We start from the raw sequence: 21263 nt of genomic DNA on the forward strand, positions 1-21263 counted from the left end.
AAAGAGTGGAACAAAAGAATAATAAAGGCACCTCAACTTTTCCTCATTTATGGAGGACAGTCTTATAATATGCATCCAAATATCCTCCAATCACACAAGCTGAAAATTGTTCCACTTTACTGCAGCTCTGTAACCATATGGGAACCAATCCTGTCTGTGTTTTGTGCACATCCAAAATTCCAGCTGAATGACCCGCCCTGGGAGCGAGTTACCAGTGACCCAGGGCTGGGGCGGCAGGAGGTGGGGGGGGCACTGGTAGTGGGGAGCCCAGGGCTGGGGCAGCAGCAGGGTGGAGGGAGGGCACTGGTGGAAGCCCAGCACTGGGGTGACAGGGGGTGTGTGTGGGTGGGGGGAGAGCCCAGGACTGGGGCAGCAGGAGGGTACAGGGGGGAGGCCCAGGGCTGGGAAGGGGGACAGCCAAATTTTTTTTTTTGCTTGGGGCAGCAAAAAACCTAGAGCCGGCCCTGCCTTTGCCCTGAGGGCTCCCAGCCACCTCTTCAGCTGGGAGCCCCTGGTTGATTTAAAATAAAGTATCACCTCCCCACCCCCAACCTTCCTTTTTGGCCCACAGCTGTTTTGGTGGGGCAGCGCTGGGGAAGGAGGGTTTGTTTCCGCAGGGCTGGGCGGCCCTGGGGCGGGGTGTTTCCTCGGGCTGGGAGGTTTCAGCCCTCAGCTGTTTTCTTTTGAGGAATGTGGCCCTCGCCGCTTTACGAGTTGCGCAGGCCTGACCTAGACCATCCCTGACAGGAGTTTGTCCAACCTGCCCTTAAAACCCTCCAATGATGAGGATTCCACAACCTCCTGTGAAAGCCTATTCCAGAGCTTAACTACCCTTATAGACATACAGCTTTTCCTAATATCTAACCCAGATTGAAGGTAGGACAAAAAGCAATGGGCTTAGTGAACATGGAGAACAATCGATCCCCGTTCTCTTTATAACAGCCCTTAACGTATTTGTAGACTTATCAGGTCACCCCTCAGTCGTCTCCTCTCAACACTAAACGTGCCCAATTTTTTTTAAACCTTTCCTCACAGGTCACGTTTTCTAAGGGCTTGGCTACACTTACAAATTTGCAGTGCTGCAGCAGGGTGTGAAAACACACCCTCTGCAGCGCTCCCACAGGGAGGTGGAGTATGGACAGCGCTGGGAGAGTTTTCTCCCAGCGCTGGCGCTTTGACTACACTGGCGCTTTGAAATGCAAGTGTAGCCACAGCCTAACCCTTCCATCATTTTGGTTGCTCTCCTCTGGACTCTCTCCAGTTTGTCCATACCCTTCCTAAAGCGTAACGCCCAGAACTGGATACAGTACTGCAGCTGAGGAGTCACCAACATTGAGTACAATGGGACAATTGGCTCTTGTATCTTACATACAACATTCCTGTTAATACACCCCAGAATAGTATTAACCTTTTTCACAACTGCTTCACACTGTTGACTCGTATTCAATTTGTGATCCACTATAACCCCCACCCAGATCTTTTTCAGCAGCACTACTGCCAGCCAGTTATTCCCCATTTTTCACATGTGAGTTTGATTTTTCCTTCTTAAGTGAAGTTATTTTCCCTTGTCTTTATTGACTGTAATCTTGTTGAATTCAGACCAATTCTCCAATTTGCCAAGGTCATTTTGAATTCTAATCCTGTCATCCAAAGTGCTTGCAACTCCTCCCACCTTCATGTCATCTGCAAATTATATAAACGTACTCTCCAATCCATTATCCAAGTCATTAATGAAACTATTGACTAGAACTGGACCCAGGACTGGCCCCTGTGGGACCCCATTAGATACACCCTTCCAGTTGTGCACCCACCTTATAGTAATTTAGACCACACCTCCCTAATTTGCTTATGAAAATGTCATGTGGGACTGTCAAAACCCTTAGTAAAAATCAAGCTATATCATGTCTACTGCTTCCTGCCTATCCACTAGGCCAGTGGTCAGCAACCTTTCAGAAGTGGTGTGCTGAGTCTTCATTTATTCACTCTAATTTAAGGTTTCATGTGCCAGTCACACATTTTAAACATTTTTAGAAGGTCTCTTTCTATAAGTCTATAATATACAACTAAACTATTGTTGTATGTAAAGTAAATAAGGTCTTTAAAATGTTTAAGACGCTTCATTTAAAATTAAATTAAAATGCAGAGCCCCCTGGACCCGGGCAGTGTCAGTGCCACTGAAAATCAGCTCACGTGCCACCTTCAGCACATGTGCCATAGGTTGCCTACCCCTGCACTAGACCATTAACCATGTCAAAAAAGGAAATTGGGTTTGTTTGACATGATTTGTTCTCCACAAATCCATGCTGGCTATTCCTTATAACCCTAGTATCCTCTAGGTGCTTACAAACTGAGTGCTTAATCATTTGTCCCAGTGTCTTTCCAGGTATTGAAGTTAGGCTGACCAGTCTATAAATCCCCAGGTCCTCTTTGTTCCCCTTTTGAAAGATAGGGGAACATAATACCTTTCTCCAGTCCTCTGGGACCTCACCCATCCACCAGTTCTCAAAGATAATCGTTAACAGTTCCAAGGGTTCTTCAGCTAGTCCCTTACGTACCCTAGGATACCTTTCATCAAGTCCTGTCAAACTGAACACATCTAACTTATCTCAATATTCTTTAGTCTGTTCTTCCCCTATTTTGGCTTGTGTTCCTTCCCCTTTGTTGTTAATATTTATTGTGTTAAGTGTCTGGTCACAATTCACTATTTTAGTGAAGACTGAAGCAAAAGAGGTATCACATTTCCACTTACAGCAGTCCCTGGGGAAATTAAGCAGGCGGTATACAGCCCTGGACAGTTTCCTAAGTCTGCTGGGAAAGACAGGGTTAAGATTCAGAGTCTCACAGCTCTCTTTTGTCAGCCAGAAAGCTGATCAAAGTCTCTCTTCATTCCAGCTGATTTTTACTAGTCTTCTACTGGGGGCAACTCCCCTGTAACCTTCCCAAAGCTCAGACATGCTCAGCTATGCAGTGTGTGAGGGGGGAGGAGGAAAGAGAAAGAGTGCAGTGCATTCTGGGACTTGTCACAGGGATGTATGAATATGCACCAAAAGAAATTACACAGAATTGCAGAGCAGGTATGAGACAACACAGGAGCAGAGAGGGAGACAGACGCAGGCGGGAGGACGAAAGACGCACATACACACAGGGGCTGGGGGAAAAAGTCACATACACCCATGGGGGAGGGGGCTTACAAGTCCTGTATATTATAAGCAAGTCTCATGGGCTTGTCATACCTGGCGTATGGGAGAGAAGTGGATTAAAGGAAGCCAGAGAGAGCACTAGAGAGACAGCTACACTAGGGAAATGTCCCTCGCTTGCCCGCAATGGCTCAGCTCCCCCAGCGTTGGCACCTTCAAGAGCCTGGTGCAGATGGGCCAATAGCTCTGGAAGCCCCACGTGGCCTAATCCCACTCAGAGCAGGCCTGACCCATACGATGGTGGCAGAAGAAAACCCATCTACACATGGGATCCATCCCCGTGGAGCCAAATCAGTGAGTGAGAGCACGAATTGGGGGTACAGGTCCCAGTGTATATCTGTTCTCTCTCCCCATCACGTCCGTCCATCTGGGTCTCTCTTTCTATACCCAGCTCCCCCTTCCCCTTTCCAGAGAATTCACCCAGGGCATATGAGGCACATCACCTATTGCTGGCAACCACACAGATCTCCCCACTCACAGATTCCAAAGCCAGAAGGGACCATTGTGATCATCTGGTCTGACCTCCTGTATCACATACCACTTCTCCCTTGTCAGCTGTGACCTGTGCAAGTTCAAAGCATGGCCTTCCAGCATAGGCCTCTTCATCTGGAGACCTGAGAGCAGATGTGAGCAGGCATGATCCACATAGATAGAAGGGAAACTGAGGCACATACAGGTCACATAGCAAATCCATGTCAGAGCTGGCAATAGAACCTAGAGCCTCTGATTCCCAGCCACTGAGCCACGCCGCCTCCCTAACACAGAGAAGGATTGAATGAGACTCAGCACATCTCCTTCTAGTCTCTCTCATTCTCCACCTCTTCGGTATATCCTCCAAGTGCTCCAGTCACAGGTGCCTGCTGCACAGGCCAGCCACACATAGTGCTGCGCCCCACGTGGCAGACAGAGCCGCCAACCAGTACGGAACTATTAAAGATGCACACGCAGCCCTCCTGAAGGATAAGCTGCTTGGAATTACTGAGCAGAAATTGCTCATAAAACTTTACAGGCTGCCTTGGCTCAGAGAGAGAGAAATCCACAGCCCTGAGGGGCCATGCTTGCTTTACACTTTAATCAATGACAGCGACCCACTTATAGCTCTCCTCAAAGACATGGATTCTCCCGCCTGGGTCACGTGCTGGTAGGAATTTGCTCTCTGACAATGCTGCGTCTATGGCCCCACGTGCGGCGAGCCAGTCCTGCACCTCGGGAGCACACAGTTCAAACCCTGCCTTCAGGCTCCAGAGAGAGGGAGCTGCACATGGGGCACAGATGCACCCCGCAGAGTCACGCTGCCTCAGCTCAATACAGGCCGGGCTGGATTGGCAGGGAAAGCTGTAAGCTGGCATTGGATTGGTGCACTGGATTGGTGGGGGACCCACCAAACGCTGCACGTTGTCCAAAGACTTGAAGGGATGAGTATTCTGAAGAATTTTTTCTCTAGAGGGTGGAAGAGAGGCATTCAAAGCCCCTAATTTAATCACAGGCTGAGAATGGCACATGACTGGGTACATACCATCCCCTCCCCATCTCACCTCACCTGTATCTCCCCAGGAACTCATCACATGGGTTTGCAATAGCATTCTCACCATGTTCTACCAGCATAGAGAGCCCTCCCAAAATGACCACATAGGGAGTGAATTCACTCTCCAAGTCCCTACGTGATGCTAGGATTTCTGCGCCGAACAATACATTCATTGCACTTGAAAAGAAAGGGGAACTGCACAGCTATCCACAAAGAGGTGTAATAACCCAACAACCGGCTGCAAGCACCTCATCATCCACAGGTTAAACATTTCAGGCACCCCTGTGAATTAACAGAGCGGGTTTCTACATTTGTTCCCTCCCTCCGTTCCCAATCCTAGAGCACAATCAGCATTCCTAGAACAAACATAAAACTAGAGGTCAAGCTAAACCATGCTTACACAGCCTGACCTGAAATCAGGAAATCCACATTCCAAGCAGCTCAGCAATCAAAGACAAGGTTTCATTTCACAGAATTTAATGTCATGTTCTTGCTGATCTGCATCAATTTTGCCTTCCTAAATTTCACTTTGTGCAAAATTTTGCACTGAAAACACGAAAAAATAGTTTGAATTTCGGTGCATTTTTAAATGCAGAGCCTCAAAATAGCCTCACTCACAGGAACCAGCCTATGTTCAAGTTCTTAGCTAAATGTGAATAAAAGCACACACAGAACCCTAAAAAGCACCATTTCTGAGCTTTGCATTTGACTCGCAGCATTCTGCACCTCTATTTCCAGTACTCCCTCCCTGTGGGTTCTGGAGATCTAGTCATTTACCATCAGGGCCCATTATTATTCACACTGCAGTAGCACCCATAGGGTGACAATCAGGACTGGGAGCCCTTCGCACTACGGAAAACCTGCTTGCTCCTAAAAGCGTGTATGTACAAAAGAGACTAAAGGGTCACTAACAACAAGGACAGACTCACCCCGTCTCTGAGGGCAGCTCTTGGCTCTTTAACTTCTGTTCAGGCACCGTTCAGAACCTGAGGGGGGGGAGGAGAGAGAGAGAAAAAAAATCATCCAAAGTGTCTCAAAAATGATCAAAATCACGTACGCTGTGGAGCAACACGAAATGAGCATCGCTCATTTCATCAAGAGCTCACTGGTGTCTTAGTGGCTTGAGCACTGTATTCAATTCTATAAGAATTCGTTCATTTATGTGCACTCTACTCTGAAACAGGTCTAGATGAAACAGCACCTTCTAACTGAGAAGGTCTGCTCCCTGTGTATTCAGAGGCTGAGCTGCTAATCTGAGCGATAAAAGCCTGTCTTTACTGCAGGCAGCCCTGCAGAACCAACACTGCTGGGAGAAAGTGAACTGGATACTTTACTGGCTTGCACAGTGAATCATTAACCAAGTTCTAATTTCATGGCCATCTGTGCAGTGCCATTGTCTTATACCCCTCAGTTTCACCTGTACGGCCCCACTGAAGACAACAGAGTTGCCCAGGTGTTGCTGAGGACAACATTTGGTCTGCAGTTTTTATTCTAGGTGATGATGCATGAGCCACAAAGAACCCAGCTGGACTCACAGATGTCAAAGGGAGGTTTGCAGGACTGGTACTTTACTGGAGAACTGAGCATGTTTGATATGAAATGCATTCAGAAAATACAAACAAGTTCCACAACAGCATTTTTTAGAGAGTCACTTTCTGGAGAAGAAGAACTATGTTTTATGGAAGACAAAGATCTGTAAGGTCTGAGGAGCACTTGCATCCACGTAACTATACTACAGACCAGAACAAAATCGGGGAGGTCCATATTACAGGCTCTGAGTAAGACTAGAGAGAAGCTTATGAGGCCCATCTTGGGAATGCTACAGAAGACTTGGGATAGCTCCTACTTTTGCACAAGAAAGGTCTTTTATACTAAAGGGTTAATTTCCCAATGGGCCTCCAACACATGCACAGGTAAAAATTTGTGAGTAGACTCACATGCAAGGCACTAATGCAGATCGGGTAGGATGGCACATAATCCATTGATCCAGCCGCGTAAAGTGCCATTTACGTGCACAGAGCCCACAAACAGAAGCATGTGTATGAATGGGAGCCCCTTTGAAAATCCAACCCCCAGGACCTAAGCTGCACCAGCTCCAAGTTTCATTTTGATTTAATGAGACCATTTAACTGCATCCAATATATGCCAGGCACTTTAACAACCACCTCGCAGAATGGTATAAATGCAGTATAAATAAATGGTATACATCAGTATAAATCCAGAGTCACTTCACTGAAATCGGTGGATGTGTAGTGGATGCAACAGAACAGAATTTGGCCTGCTGTCTGCCTTCTGGTGTGATGCAGTCAGGGTCCCACCAAATACACCCCCATGGAAATTTCATCAGCAACATTCTGGCCGCCACCCTACAGCCACATTTCAGTCCCATTAGGACATGGATTGTCTGGAGACTACCCTCCAAACCACACGTGGCACATTCAGTAAAGGGGATGAACCCTTCCTCCCCACACGTCAATGACCCATCAGAAGAGGCAGGGCTTTACGGGTGTTGGGACACAACTGAGCGTGGCTATGGGGCTCCATACAGAACAAAAATAACGCAAAAAAGCTGAGCCGGTTTTACCCAAGCTTCCAAGGAGAGAAATTCACTGATGGGCTAAGGAAAAGCCTGGAAAGTCTCAGTCCCCCCAACGTCTGAGCAATGGAAAGAGAAGGGTCTGGAATGGGAGTGAGAACTACAGAACTCGGGCAATAGTGACCCAGGCCTTTCTCCGCTTCTGTGTCAATGCAACTCCCGTGCAATCAGGAGCCCAGAAGAATTATACCCGTGTCCATCAAAGTAAGGCGGGGGCTGGGCCAGAGTGGGGGGGCGGAAATCTAGGATTTATACTCTAGGATTTTTTCAAACCCATAATTCCCATGACCGGTAGCCAGAGCTTGGAGAAGGCTCAGGCATTTACACTGCTCCGTCATCTAGCTGTGCTCTGAGCAGAGTTGGGCCGTATGGTGGTAACTGAGAACTCCCCCCTTCCCCTCCCCCCAAGGCTTGCACTGGTGATAACGTAGTGCATCTGCAGTTTTGGGGAGTGAGCTCGGCCAGCCCACCCCCTGTACTAGCCGTCCAGTCCCTTCAGCCTCCTGAGGGCATGAATGATTCTGAGAGGCAGTTCGGCACCTTGGAGAACCACTGGCTCGGGATGCCCAGGCAGTTACACCAGCTACATTCAGGAGCCAGGCCGACCCCACCCCTCCTCCCTTAATTTGGAATCCCAGGGAAGATGCAGGCGTTTAATGCCCACAAAGCTGTGCAGCGAACACCCCTGACCTCATCCAGCCTGCGCGCGCTGCTCCCCAATGGGGCTCTGCCGACACAGCCGCAGCCCGACCCACAGCAAGCCCAGCTACTCCTGTTATTAGACCTCAGCAAGCACACGCCGCCCTCTGCACTCAGCTGCTCGGGCGTTAGTGACGTGAACAACAGGGACAAGGCTCAGAGCTGATCAACCTCATTATCAGCTGTGATCTGAACAGGGATTTGAACTCTTGGTTCCAGTGAAAAGATCAATGTGCTACTCCCCGGCCAGCAAGCACCATCCCCCAACCCCACTCTTTGTTTTTTTTAAATTCGTAATTCCCCGACTGCTTCTCTGCTGCTGGATGCAGATGATCCTCACTGATTTCAGACAGGCAACGTTTGCGTCCAGCATCAAAAGCATTAACGTGCAACAACAGCCTCACTACAAGAAAGCATCTGCACGGGGCACTGCTAACGGGACCTCTGGCTCCTGTCTGTGCCTGGCGGAGGTGCCCGCTATTGGAAATGCGGGACAACACTGGATTTCTAAGGAGGAGCTGAGCTCTCTTCAAAACTGGACCCTGGACCCCACCTCCCTGCTGAGCAGTTTTATGCCATCCCGTCCCTCCTCCCCCTGAGAGCCTGCCACCCCACACCCCCAATATCTTGAGAGGGCCCAACCCTTGGTTTCTTGCTTGAGAAGTCAGGAGAGTTAAGACACGGAGACCCAAATTCATCACCAATCAGACTGCTAAGGAGCGGCCATTCGGGGCTACCCCCAGCCTCCTGGGGTTAGTGGTTAGACACTGAACTTGAAGGACACCTGCATTGTTTCCAGCTTCACCACTGACAGGCTGCGTGGCTTTGGGGAGTGATCAAGGCCTATACTGGCAAGAGACTTCACTAAGTGAGTCCCGGCTCGTAGGCTGCCTCAAGTGGCCTGTTTCTGATGTGCCATGTGCCCACAGATCCCACCAGCGCGGCCACATGGGTGTTCGGCATCTCCAATAAACAGGTTCGAGGTGAATGGACATAGCCAGAACTAGTGAATACTTGGAAATTTCATGGCAGGGGAGGGAAACCCTCCATGCCTCAGTTTCTCCATCTGTAAAATGGGGAGGAGACTATTCTATCTACATCACAGCGGGGTTGAGGGTGAATTAACAAGTGCTCACGCAACACGGGAGAGCCTCAGAAAGAAACAATTTATCATCTCCCTGTGTTTGTGCCCCGCCCAACACTAAGCCTTTGAAATGCTGCCTAACAATGGGACAGAGATCCACCAATTACACACCCACACACACACCCCCGTAAGGTAATAGCAGCACCTGACCTGGAGCTCACACACTCTGTCTTCCATTCCCAGAGCCATCCAATCAGCCCTGGAGTGGGCTGGGATCTTCTCCAGGTGCCAGACGTGCTGGTGGGGCTCCTCTTGCCTAGGTGTGCGCTAGGCTGACCCCAGAGCCTGGGGAGCAATGACGATTTGCTCCCTTTTCTCCTAGGCTGGGAGGAGACCCCGTAGTTCTGGATGGCAAAGAACCTACACATTAGCGCCTCTCCACTTTCCTGCCAGCGTCGGGGTCAATGGCCTTGCAGCCAGTGAGAAGTACACCCCTCCCCAACTCCATTCTTTCTTTTTCAGAAGTCACTGCGTCCTATTCACTGTCCAGCTTTTCATTGATCCCAACTCCAATGCCAGTCTAGAGTGCCCACATCTCTCTCTCGCCCTCCCACACACACACCCTTTGAAACACAAATACAGACACCAGGAAAGGCCTCTGCCCTCCCAAGACAACTGCCTGGACCAAGGGGACAGGTGCGCAGCTGCTAGATCAGTCACTGCCCCCTCCCAAGAGAAGGGTCCCAGCAGGAACGGTACACACGGGAGACTGTTCAGCCGTGTCTCCAGCAGCAAGAGAACATGGATGCCCCACAGGGCCGCGCAAAGTCAGGGAGCTGGCCTCTCTAGAGGAGCCCTGCATGTGAGCGGTTCCTGCATTCAGTGCACAGGTCGAGGAGATCTACTGGACAGGCACAAGGCTTTCGATGGGATTCCTTTCTAGCGGGCTCCTCTCCGTACCTGCACTCCCTGGTGTTTTCATTAGTACAAGGAGACAACGCACAAACCCTGATTTAGCAAGGCAAATGCATCCAGAAGGATCATTGTGTCAGCAGCTCAGGATCAGATGTTTCAAGGGGCTGCTGTTCACCTCAAAGAGGTGCGGGGGCCTGGTGGAGAGAAGACAGGCTCTGAGAAAGCCACCCTCGCTGAGACATGACTTGAGAGGGGCAGGCAGTTTGCTCTGTCTCTGCTGAGCCTGAACAAAGTGCATCATGGTGCACTTTGATACCAGAGTGAAGGGTGCAATAGAAAAACCTAGAGTAGATTCTTCTAGATCCCTTTGCAAGGCTGTGGGGCGAGCCTGAGAGAGACAGACAACACACCACGATAGCACTGACCCTTCGGGCGTGGCACAACGTTGCAGTCATGCCAGATCCTATGGCTTCTTTCCCTACAGGAGATGGGGAAGTCACAGCCCTGTCGACATAATAACATAGGTCATTGCAATCTGCTAGCCAAAGCTCCCCTGTGCCTTCAATTAGACACAGAAATTTCCCTCCCTTCCTGCCTTATGCAGCTGTGTCAAGTTGCTATCCTGAAGGCTGGCTGAGCTAAGAGATCCCTGTGCATGACAGCTTGGGAAGTGCTTTGGGATGCTTCAGGATGAGCATCACTGTATCAGTTAAGATCATATAATTACCTGCCCTAGGACTTTAGCCACCTGGGGAACAAGACCCCCTGCTGGCTGCTCACTATCTTTGCTGCCAAGCAGCTCCCTGGACCACTGCTGCTAGCAGTGCTAGGAAGACCCACACCTGCAGCCATTTCCCTCCACCCTGCGGTCTCAGCCAGAGGCGAGGGTTCGCAAGCCTGCCAAGAACATCCGAGTGTGTCAGATACTGCCACGGCACCTTAGCAAATAACCAGCCTGCCCAGGGCTGGCTCCAGGGTTTTTGCCGCCCCAAGAGGCGGGAAAAAAAAGCCGCAATCGCAATTGGCGGCTTATCAGTGGCAGGTCCTTCCCTCTGAGAGGGACCCGCCAAATTGCCGCCGAAGAGCCGGACGTGCCGCCCCAAGCACCTGCTTGCTGAGCTGGTGCCTGGAGCCGGCCCTGAGCCTGCCTCAGCTGCCGACAAGGGGGCTGGAACAATTTGTCTAGTGGGGGTGCTGAAATCCAATGAACCAAACTGTAAACTCTGTATTGAAGTGGTTTCCATTATAGCCAGGGGATGCAGCACTCCTAGTTCCAGTACTTGTAGCAGAAGGAGGCGTACAAGCTGATGGTGGACCAGCCATTTAAATCCTGGCCACATATCACTGCTGGATGGAGAACAATTGACGCAGGGCTCTGCATGGCATGGCAAATGCTGGGTGCCATACAGCGGACATACGCAGGCCCAGGGACTCTCAGATCTTGGCCAGTGCATTGTGGAGTAGATGTTTATCAGCTTAGCAAAGCACAGGCAGGAGGACAGGGATTTACGCCACTTCCCCTTCTATCAGCCATGGGAGCGGACAACACAAATGAGAGAGAGCAGCACCTCAGCCCCAAGGGCAGCTTGCCCAAGCATTAACCGCTCAACTGGGTCTGGAAGAGGGTCACCATTGCAACCAACCCACGTCAGGGTGTGACCACATCAGCCCTCACCAGCCCAGAGGGAATGACCCCAGACGGTGCCCAGACAGGCAGAGTCAATGCTGAGGCAGAGCTGCCACCGTAAGAGAGAGCATCTCGCAGATAAAAGCAAAGTGGAGGTGCAGACCACCAAGTGGGCATTAAGGATGCAGCTTTCGCAAAAGTAAGGGTGCTAATTGTGGTGTCCTGGCCAAACTGAAACTTGGGCAATTACATGTGGCCTACCCACAACTCGCTTGGCAGTTTCAACTGGACATATTCCTCACTGCTCATCCTACATAAACCTGCTGTTTCTCAGCTGCATTTCACCAGCAAGTGACCGATATTACTGAAAATATGCCTAGAGAAAAAAAGATAGACAGACCTATTATATGCTGTGCCAAATTCAATCCTGACCTCAGCGACGCTACACCAGGGATGAACTCGGGCCATGGTATTTGACGGTGCTTTTCGGCCTTGGGATGAAAGACACTATGCAACACAGACTTTAGACATGGAAAGATGTAACAAGTCCTGTCTCATCCAGGTAACACCCACCCACATTCAGGACAGGATTGCACCTGATAGCAAGTTTTCTTTTGTTCTGTCCAGTCTATGTTTAAGAGTCCCAAGAAATGAGGCTGCCACATCATCCCTTGAAAGATGATCCCACAGCTGGATCCATCTGAAAGGCTGGAAATTTCCTCCGTCCCAACGTTCAGCCTAAATTTTGCCTGTCTCAATTCCATCCCTTACTGCCAGCAATGCACCTAGTAATGCTGCTGTTTATTATAATCAAACTCCAACCCTTCCACTTGGAGACCCAGCTGCTAACCAGCACCCCTCCGTTGGCTGGGAAAAAGAAAAAGCAACACAAACCACCACAAACATGCACAAAAAACCCCACAACTGCTCAGCTACTTCCCATGCTATCCAATATCGACAAAAGCTCCTGCCAGCAGAAACACGGCCAGATCAATAGTGCATCTAATTAGAACATTTAATTACTTTCATTGTTCATTCGTTCATTGCTTCCCCAACCAGATCACTAGAAAAACCAGCAGCGCCTCCCTCAGTGTTCCAGCCCCTTCATACTCCACCTGGATAGCGGCTCCAAGACCCCCCAGAATATGCATGATTAGTAAACAGTCTGTGTTCCCCCTTCCCAGCTCCAGCCTCCCTCCTGGTCTTGACATACGCTCCTTGCTTTAGACACTTCTCCATGGGCGCACACCTGACTGCCTCTGTCTAAGCCAGAAATGCTTTCCACTAGCACTAACTGCAACAAACAAGATTAGTCAATTACAAAGGGAGGTGTCATTAAAAATGCACCCTCAGCTTCCCGCCTTTGGCCATGTAATGAAATGGCTTGCTCTCTCCCTGTCAAGATGCAGCTCCTTTTTAGACCCTGGACACAAAAAGAATCAAAGCTAAAAATACCTTCTGATTGTTGCTACCATGGCACCTGGCACATAGTGAAATGGGGGGAGGGAAGAGGTGGGGGGTTATGAATGTGTTTTAAACCCCTACTGAAGCTTCAAAATGCTGTTTGATCACTTCCTTATTTACCTAAAATTTCAAAAGGAGAAAAAAAACAAAAACAAACATTCCCTTTGTGCAGCAGAGACAGACGACTCCACCCTGTGTATTTTCCTTCCTGTCTGATGCTCACTGAGATACCAGCACATGCATCCTAGATCCCCCTGCTAGACAGCCTACAGGGGAGGGGGAGCAGATAGGGAGAGGAGTGAGTTAAAAGAGGGCGTTGGTTTACTTTTGCAAAGATTAAGATCACAATTGGTTCAGATCTGGAATTCATTTTGTGCAAGACCTCACTACACGCTGTGTGGTCCAAGGTTTGACCCGGTCTCCCATACCACACCCGGGCGTGTTCGTCTCTCCTACAAATTTGGGGGAACAGACCGTGAAACAGGAGCAGAGCAGCAAGAAATGGCAGAGACCTGCTGGATCACGGTACAGTCTACTGACATCTAAGGGCAGGACACTCGCCCCGAAAAAGGATGGAGCGGATATTAAAAATCAAAGTTAAGCTGCCATCACATCTCATCGTAGCCGAAAGGCCAAGAGCCCTAGTAAACTGCTGACCTGATGAGATTTGTGGAGCTGACACTTTACATTCATTTGTCTTGTGTTTTTAACACAATGGGGCTGCCATGGTGCCCTTTATCTAGGGCTCTGGATTGCCACGCAGGGGACCTGGGGGCAGTCCTGGTCCCTCATTCCCAAAGCAGGTCTAGGGACAAGGAGAGCTGCAGATGCAGCCCCAGGCATGGATAAGCCCCAGACAGAATCCAGTCTGGTCCTTCATGGTCAGAAGGCTGATGGTCTCGAAGGGATGGGCTGTGCAGTGGGTGGGGGCTCAAATGGGGCACATGAAATAGCAGCATGAAACAGCAAAGCTAGAAGTGAGCTCTCCAGAGCTCACAGTTGCACATGATCTGCCCTGGTTACAAAGCTCTGCCCACCATACCCCATCCTCTCTGGCATTAATCCAGAGCACCCCTATAACGTTCGCCACACTGCAGTTAATCCTCACTAGCATGTATTATCCCCACTTTATCTCAAGGGGAAACTGAGGCACAAGGCGTTTACAACAAGTCAGTGTCAGAGCCAGGATTAGAGTTACTGGCACTCAGGGCTGTGCTCAACCCACTGGCCCACATTCCCTGTCTGCTAAAGGCAAGTGTGCCTTGGCTCCTGTCCCAGCTGTACCACAGCTCAGCCTAGCGCTCGTCATAGTGCATTCCCAGGTGCCTGGGATGCTTCACTCCCACAGACGGGACCAGAACAACAGATGCTGGTATCATGCTCCACCCTTGCAGACGAGACACCTGCTGCCAGACACTTGGCGCGATGGCTCCTTGACATCCCGCTCCGCTCCCAAGGGGGATGCTGTGCCAAAGCAAGGAGAGGTGCAGTAGCCCAGGTAGTGGAAGAGCTGTCTGCCGATCCCTTTTAGTGTGTGCTCTCGTGTGCGCACGCTCAGGTTCCAAGCAAGGCAAGAGCTCCCAGCTCAGGATTTAAAGGAGCAGGTGAGTGGGGTGTTACACCATGACTGTGAAACACTGGAATGCTCCCCTACAATCACTCCCCATCACCTATATTCTGGATAGAGTTACCAACCTCCCCTGGAGTCAGTCTCAGCCCTGTCCAGCAAATCACAGCCCTGAACAAGACGGGCTGCCCAGCCATTTCCTTCCAGCGCTGAAAATGCCGGTCAGGTTTCCCCCTAAAAGTCTTACGCTTCTTTTTTTCCCCTCTGTGACTACGATGAAAACCCGCTGACTCAGAGACATCTGACTGCTCCAACGAGAACAATAGGCCACTCAGCCGAAGCTGTCACGTTCTCTGGGCAAGCGCATTTTTAGACGTTGTATTAGAGTAGCAGACTGATAACTGTGCATGTGTGTGTTCGCATAGATGAGCATGGGGAGGCTTCCCATATGATGGGGTTGAGGAATCTCCTCTGACCCATGTCTCCTTGACTGGGGAAAGGGCTTAGATTGTAAAGTGACAGGCACTATATCAAAACCTAATATAGAGAGATAGGCCAGCTCAATTCCCATCTTGGATTTGCTATGAAACCAAAAGCCATATTACAAGTGACAGCATTTCCAGCTAAGCTCCGCCCACTCCCCACACCCCAATCACTGTAGCATCCGAGACCCTCACAAGCAATGAGATATTACCACTGTACAGATGGAGAAATAGAGGCACAGGGACAACACCTTCCAGGGAACCTGTGGGGGAACTGGGAACTGAACCCAGCTCCTGTTCAGTACCTTACCCTCAAAGCCATCCTTACTAATGTCCCAGCAATTCATATTCTAGCTTGAGGAGATTTCCCGAGGCACAAACGGGAGTTCAGTGTCCCAGTACCCTGTGTGCATTTGAAAACCTCCTAATGGGCCAGCATACTGCAGCAACACTAAAGCAAGTCACAGTGCTTGGGAATAATAGTAGGGTGACCAGATGTCCCAATTTTATAGGGACAGTCCCAATATTTGGGGCTTTTTCTTATATAGGCACCTATTCCTCCTCCCCTCCGTCCCGATTTTTCACACTTGCTATCTGGTCACCCTAAGTACTAGTGTGGTTTTATTTTAATCCACAGAGGACTAGAAAATGCTTGTTACTGCTACTCCGCTCACCCCAGGATATGACGGCTATTATCTCAATCAGAGAGAAATTGGAGAGGTTCAGAAGAGAGAGATTTTCCTCTCCCTGGCCTGAAGGCCAGCAGAGTGGATCTGCAATGTCACCACTCGATCAAGAATGGCACTCACAGGGAGGATCACACCTCAGCCACAACTGCAAATGGATGGCAGATTCCCAGACAAGCAGCACAGTCCACCAGTCTCTTGAGCCAGGGTGTCAAACCGCAGCTTCCCCCAAGCCAGATGTGCTGCTGCCACACTCCCAAGGAGTAGGAGCACTGCTTTGCTATTTATGCTAATGGCTGATTCCATGCTTCCATTACCACCTGAAGTTGCTGTTAAAGCACTAAACACAACACTGGTTGTAAACAGAAAAGACAAATGCCCCCACTACCAGCAACTGCTCCAGTAGCAAGGGACACAGGGGAGGCCTGTGCTAGGTGCAAAGATAAGAGGCCTCGCTGGAGGGACATGGGGTGGTGGCATTTGTAATGCTACACACAGCTTGCATCCCGATGGGGACTAGCATGAGAACCAGGGCACGCATAATATCTTCTGCAAGGGGGGGGGGGGGGGAGTGTGCGTGCGTGTGTGTGCGAGAGAGAGATCTTCTGCAAGTGTGTATGCGTGTGAGAGAGATCTTCTGCAAGTGTGTATGCATGAGTGTGTGTGCGCGTAAGGAGGGGAGAGGGAAGCGTAGCTTTGGGAGCAGGAATGTCAACAGCAAATTTGGCACCTGCCATTACAATCAAGAGCTGGCACCAAGAGCCTGCAGCACAGTCCCTGTTCTTGCCGCCGGGGCCAAAGTCGGCATTGGACAGAGTCTACAAAGCATCGGTCTCATTTCAGAGCATGGGCACTAGCACCAGGAAGTTACCTATGTAAACAAACAGGCTCCAGTCCAGTGACCACATGAGATCAAGGCCTTCCTATTCAGAGAAAGTTGCCTAGTGCCAGCTCTCTCCCAGAAGCCTGCCCCGTCTCTGCTCAGCACACATTGATCAACCTTATCTAGTTTGAAAAAGACAAAGAAACAGCACAGCGAGTGACTAAAACAACTCCCTGCTTGCACGGTCGCTCTACAGCCCGCATACAGCCCAGGCAGCGAGAGGGAATGGGATCTGACAGGTACAGAGCTCTCCAGTGGGTTGCAGTGAGGCAAAACACAAAGAAATAGGTTTACGTGTTCAATCCAGCATAGAAGCATCATTTGTGTGTGTGCGTATATATATGCACAAATATATACATAGACACGTGCACACACACACACACAAAACCGTGGATATGGACATTAACACACGCATAAGCCGGGGGCCACTCTGGACTTGAGCTCCCTTAGATAGCTGAGAAAGATAAAGCCACCAGAGAGAAAGAGAAATCATTTAGGGCACCCCAATGGGGCACAACTCAGACTAATAATATACTTAACACGTCTCTAGCTCTTTATAGCTTTGAAGCTGAAAAACATCAAGCAAATCTAATGTGAGAAAATTGAGGAAAAGGAATATTTACGCTGAAGATCAGGGAAAAGCATCTTGACAACGAGATTGATTAGAGCATGGAACAATCTCTCCAAGGAAGTGGGGAAAGTCGCTCCTCTGGCGAGGTTTTGAAACTAGACCGGTAAAAGGTCCGGAGAATAGACCATAAGGAGCTAGCTCCCACCAACCACAAATGATCTAATAAAGCGTTTCCATCTCTAACTTCCATGATATACTGTATAAATTAAAGGGCTCACTCAATCTGCTCTTTGCTCAGGAAAGAGCCCATAATTTCAAGCATTAGAAATACAAGAGGGGAGCAATGCCGTGGTGGAAATAATTCATCTTGTAAATGCACCAATGGTAAAGGAAGGGGACTCGCAAGGTCCCATACCTTTGCCCAATCTCCCATATAATCAGACAATTAAGAAAGTGTGAAGCTTTATTATACCTCCAGAGCCTACCTCTTGCCATCTGACGATATTCCAAAAATAAGCCTGGAAATATGCAGGGACCCATTCCAAGTTGTTCCTGGCTCCCTGCATACTCTCCTCTAATATATATTATCCTCCTGACATCAACACTCCTGCAATCAAACATTATTAAGGGCAAAACAGCAGCTCCAATTTCAGAGGAATTCCTGTGATCAGATCTCCCCCATAGAATTCCCTAATCTGAGTCTGATCCTAAATTCCTTAGGCACCCCGGCTTGTACTTTTCAGTGGGGCTCCAGAATCATACACATTTTTCACCCCCATTTGCAGTTTATTGTTTGACTGGGGGATTTATTTAACCCCTCAGCTGCCAGAGACTGGGAAATGTAGCCTTAACTGTTGTGGACATCCACATCAAAGAGAGTACTGGCTTCTCCAGAGTGTAGTGTAGAAGAATTGGTGCGGGTGCATGGGGAACTCTTCTTACAAATCAATAACAAAGCCTTAGAGAGATCAGACCCCTGAGGCCCAAATCTGCCCCCATCTAAGAAGGTGGCAAAACATACCCAACTGTTTCATTGCTGCAAGATCAAACCCCCGGTGTTTCAATTGCAAATGAACTGGAGGAGGGGGGTATCGTGTCTTGCTATCCCCCAATATGTGTACATACTCCCACCCCTGTACACAGCGGTAGGAAAATAAACAGTGTTTAAATCTCTTTGTGCACATTACAGAAAACCAATTCAGAGGCATCTAAAAAACTACAGGTGGTGGCAGAGAGAGTATTCATATCACAGCCACTGAAGGAGCAGAGATCTGGGCGTGGTGGCCCAGCCTTGCTCAAGACTGGCAGATCTGCTAGTATTTCAGTGCCTTCCAGCTCTCTGAAGGGGAAGAGAGGTCAAAGTCATCTGACCTTGGCAGAGGGGAGAGGCCCTGACAGATCACCTGCTAGTATATACAAAACAACAAAAAAGCCACTCCCCATGAAAGGTCTCTCTGCCTTCCTGGCTGGCTCACCACTCCCCTTCCCTCCCTGCTCCACTGGGTGTGTCACTAAGGAAACCAAATCAGGTAGGTTTGAGCTGGCCATGCCCAGAAACTTTCAGCACCAACAAGTCTTCTATGGACTGCGGCTTAGCCCACCCCAGATGGGATTATCCCTGATGCTTGTTCCTCCCCATTCCTTCCCCCGTGTAAATTCTCTCCAGCTCCTCCCTCCTAGGACAACGCCAAACACACCCCCACCAGCCTGCAGTTTGATCTCCGCTCTGACACAGAGCACAATGTGAGTGTGTGCGCTCATGTGAGAGGCAGAGCGGCTACCAGAACAAGCTGCGTCTCCCCTTCATTTTGTCCTCTCCCAAGTGACTTGCCCCCCACCTCCGGGCCCGGTTAGAGAATTCCCCACGATCCGGGGGAGGGAGATGGTAGCGATGAGAAATGTCAGTTACCATTTCGGGGTGGGGGAAGGCAGGAAGCCTGAGGGGACCTGAGCCTTCAAACCAGGAGATCAGGAGGGAACGCGCCGGATCTGTGCCCCCAGAAATGGACGCCCCTCAGACCCGAGATTGCCCCTCTCTCCTTGGCGTGCAATAGCGAGCGGCAGGCTGGGTGGGGGGAGAGAAGGAACACACCCCTCTCCAGCGGGTACTCGGAGGGGAAAAGATGGGGAATTTTGCACAGGCAACGTGCGGGGGGGGGGGTGTAAATCTGACGGCGAAATCACACGCAGGCCACCTGGACGCGGCTGCACCTAGGACATGCGGAGCTTGGGGGAGGCAGCGAGCAGACACTGCAAGGAGAGGAGCTATTCGGAGGCAGACACACACACACACCCCGCACGGCCCCCAAAACACCCAGCCCGCGGGCTTGGCAAGCCAGGCCACCCAGGGGTCGCGGATCGGAACGGCTGGGGGGGAGCGGCGGCTGCGATCCCCGGCGTGCAGGGCCCCCGCTCACCTGGCTGGCGGATCCGGAGTCAGGCTGTGCAGGGAGCGGCTCAGCAGCGGCATCCCAGGCTCCCCGCCGCCTCGCTCTCCGCCCGGGTACAGCGACGCAGCCGCTTCCCCGCCCTACAGCGGGACAAATCGCTCGGCGAGCGGCGGCGGGGCGGGGAGGAATGGGAGGGCCGGGAGCGCGGGAGGGGCGGGGCGGACCCAGCCCCCGCTCCGAGGGGGACGCCGCTGGCTGGGAAGGGGAAGAGGCTCCGGCAGCCCACGGAGAGCCAGGGCAGGTGCACCTCGCCCCGCCCCGCCCTTCCCGCAGCCAGGTGCGGGGCGGCGCTGCCGGAGCCTGGGGACCGCAGGCACCAGCGCCCCGAGGCCGCACCCGACGCCAGTCATCGTCCTGCCCCCTCCCCATTGCAGCGCCTCTCCCGGGAGCTGTCCGGGAGCAGGGGGGATGGGCTGGCCCCAGGCCGGCCCGGACACGTGCTGCCGACTTGGAAAGACAAGACAGCACCAGGGCAACAGAACCAGCGGCCGCCCCCCCCTCCCCTGGCGTTGGGGTTTAATCCTCAGGGGAGGGTCCAGCTTCCACATTTTGGGTTGGGGCATTTTCACACACCTCCAGTTTTCTTCGCTTCTTTGCAACCCTTCGCCGCAGTGCGGTGAGTCTTCCTCCCGCAGGGTTTCCGGGCAGGGAATTTCAGGCCCCCAGCCTACATCGGTGGAAGAAACGAAATTTACATGCAGGGTGAACTGAAAAGCATTTGGGTCGTTTGTGAAGGTTACATCACCCAGGGAGGGAATGGAAAGTTTCCATGTGCCCTCAGCACCCAATCGCCAGGCTCCAACTGCACTGTCCCCCTGGATCCTCGCTACAAACAATCCAGAGGCTTAGGCATGGGGGGGGGGGGGGGGGACATTGCCCTGCGTTTGTCCAGTGCCTCGCACAATGGGATCCTGAGCCATGACTAGGGACACCTATACGCTGCCACAGGGCAAGAATAACAGTATTGAAGTGTTGCAATGTGCTCATAGACCATTGGCAAATGGGGGGAGAGGGGGAAGGTTAACCCCACACAACAAATTCAACCAGCCTTGTCCAACACCTGCTGTCAAGAGAGGGTCATGAGATCACCTGCCCCACACACAAACTACCTTTCATTTAGGATTTGGTTCTTTTTTCTCCATCTTTGTTTCTGTCAATAATCCTTTCTGGGCTTAGTTCTGCATTTCTATCCAGGGCTGACTTTAAGGGCCTATTGTTCTCAGTAATCAGTTCTATCAGGATCACATCGGATTCCAGGGAGAGCATGTTAAGTTACTGGAATTCCTTATATGGCTCTCAGTGCTGTGTTTTATTATCTAGTATTGTGCCTGCCATATCTTGCTGTATTGATCCTTAGATTTAAAAAGAAAACAAATGCATCTATGTAATGAGCATCTGGTAAGATGAGCTACAGGAAGGGGGAGTATCTCCAACCAGGGACAGACCTTAGTATGAAAGTGTAGCTGCCTTCCCTGTCTAACTTCAGGGTAAAGACAAAGTTGGTAGGTAGCAGCTAT

General features: G+C 50.6%; 1 protein-coding gene across 12 annotated transcripts in view; it reads right to left on the bottom strand.

Moving 5' to 3' along the window:
* EPB41L1 (erythrocyte membrane protein band 4.1 like 1) overlaps window positions 1–20428 on the bottom strand; it is a 150984-nt gene extending 130556 nt beyond the window's left edge. For 10 of the 12 annotated variants that reach the window (XM_039498015.1, XM_039498017.1, XM_039498011.1 and 7 more), the window contains exons 1-2: window positions 19714–19843; window positions 5652–5708 (exon numbers count right to left, since the gene is read on the bottom strand). The gene's annotated coding sequence lies outside the window, so the exon portion shown is untranslated. Of the gene's footprint in view, window positions 1–5651; window positions 5709–19713; window positions 19844–20319 lie in introns of those variants that run through there. The other 2 variants (XM_039498012.1, XM_039498013.1) reach the window with 2 other exon arrangements.
* Window positions 20429–21263: the final 835 nt, after the last annotated feature.

This window comes from Mauremys reevesii, linkage group 13, assembly GCF_016161935.1.
Source record: "Mauremys reevesii isolate NIE-2019 linkage group 13, ASM1616193v1, whole genome shotgun sequence".
Classification (NCBI taxonomy): domain Eukaryota; kingdom Metazoa; phylum Chordata; order Testudines; family Geoemydidae; genus Mauremys; species Mauremys reevesii.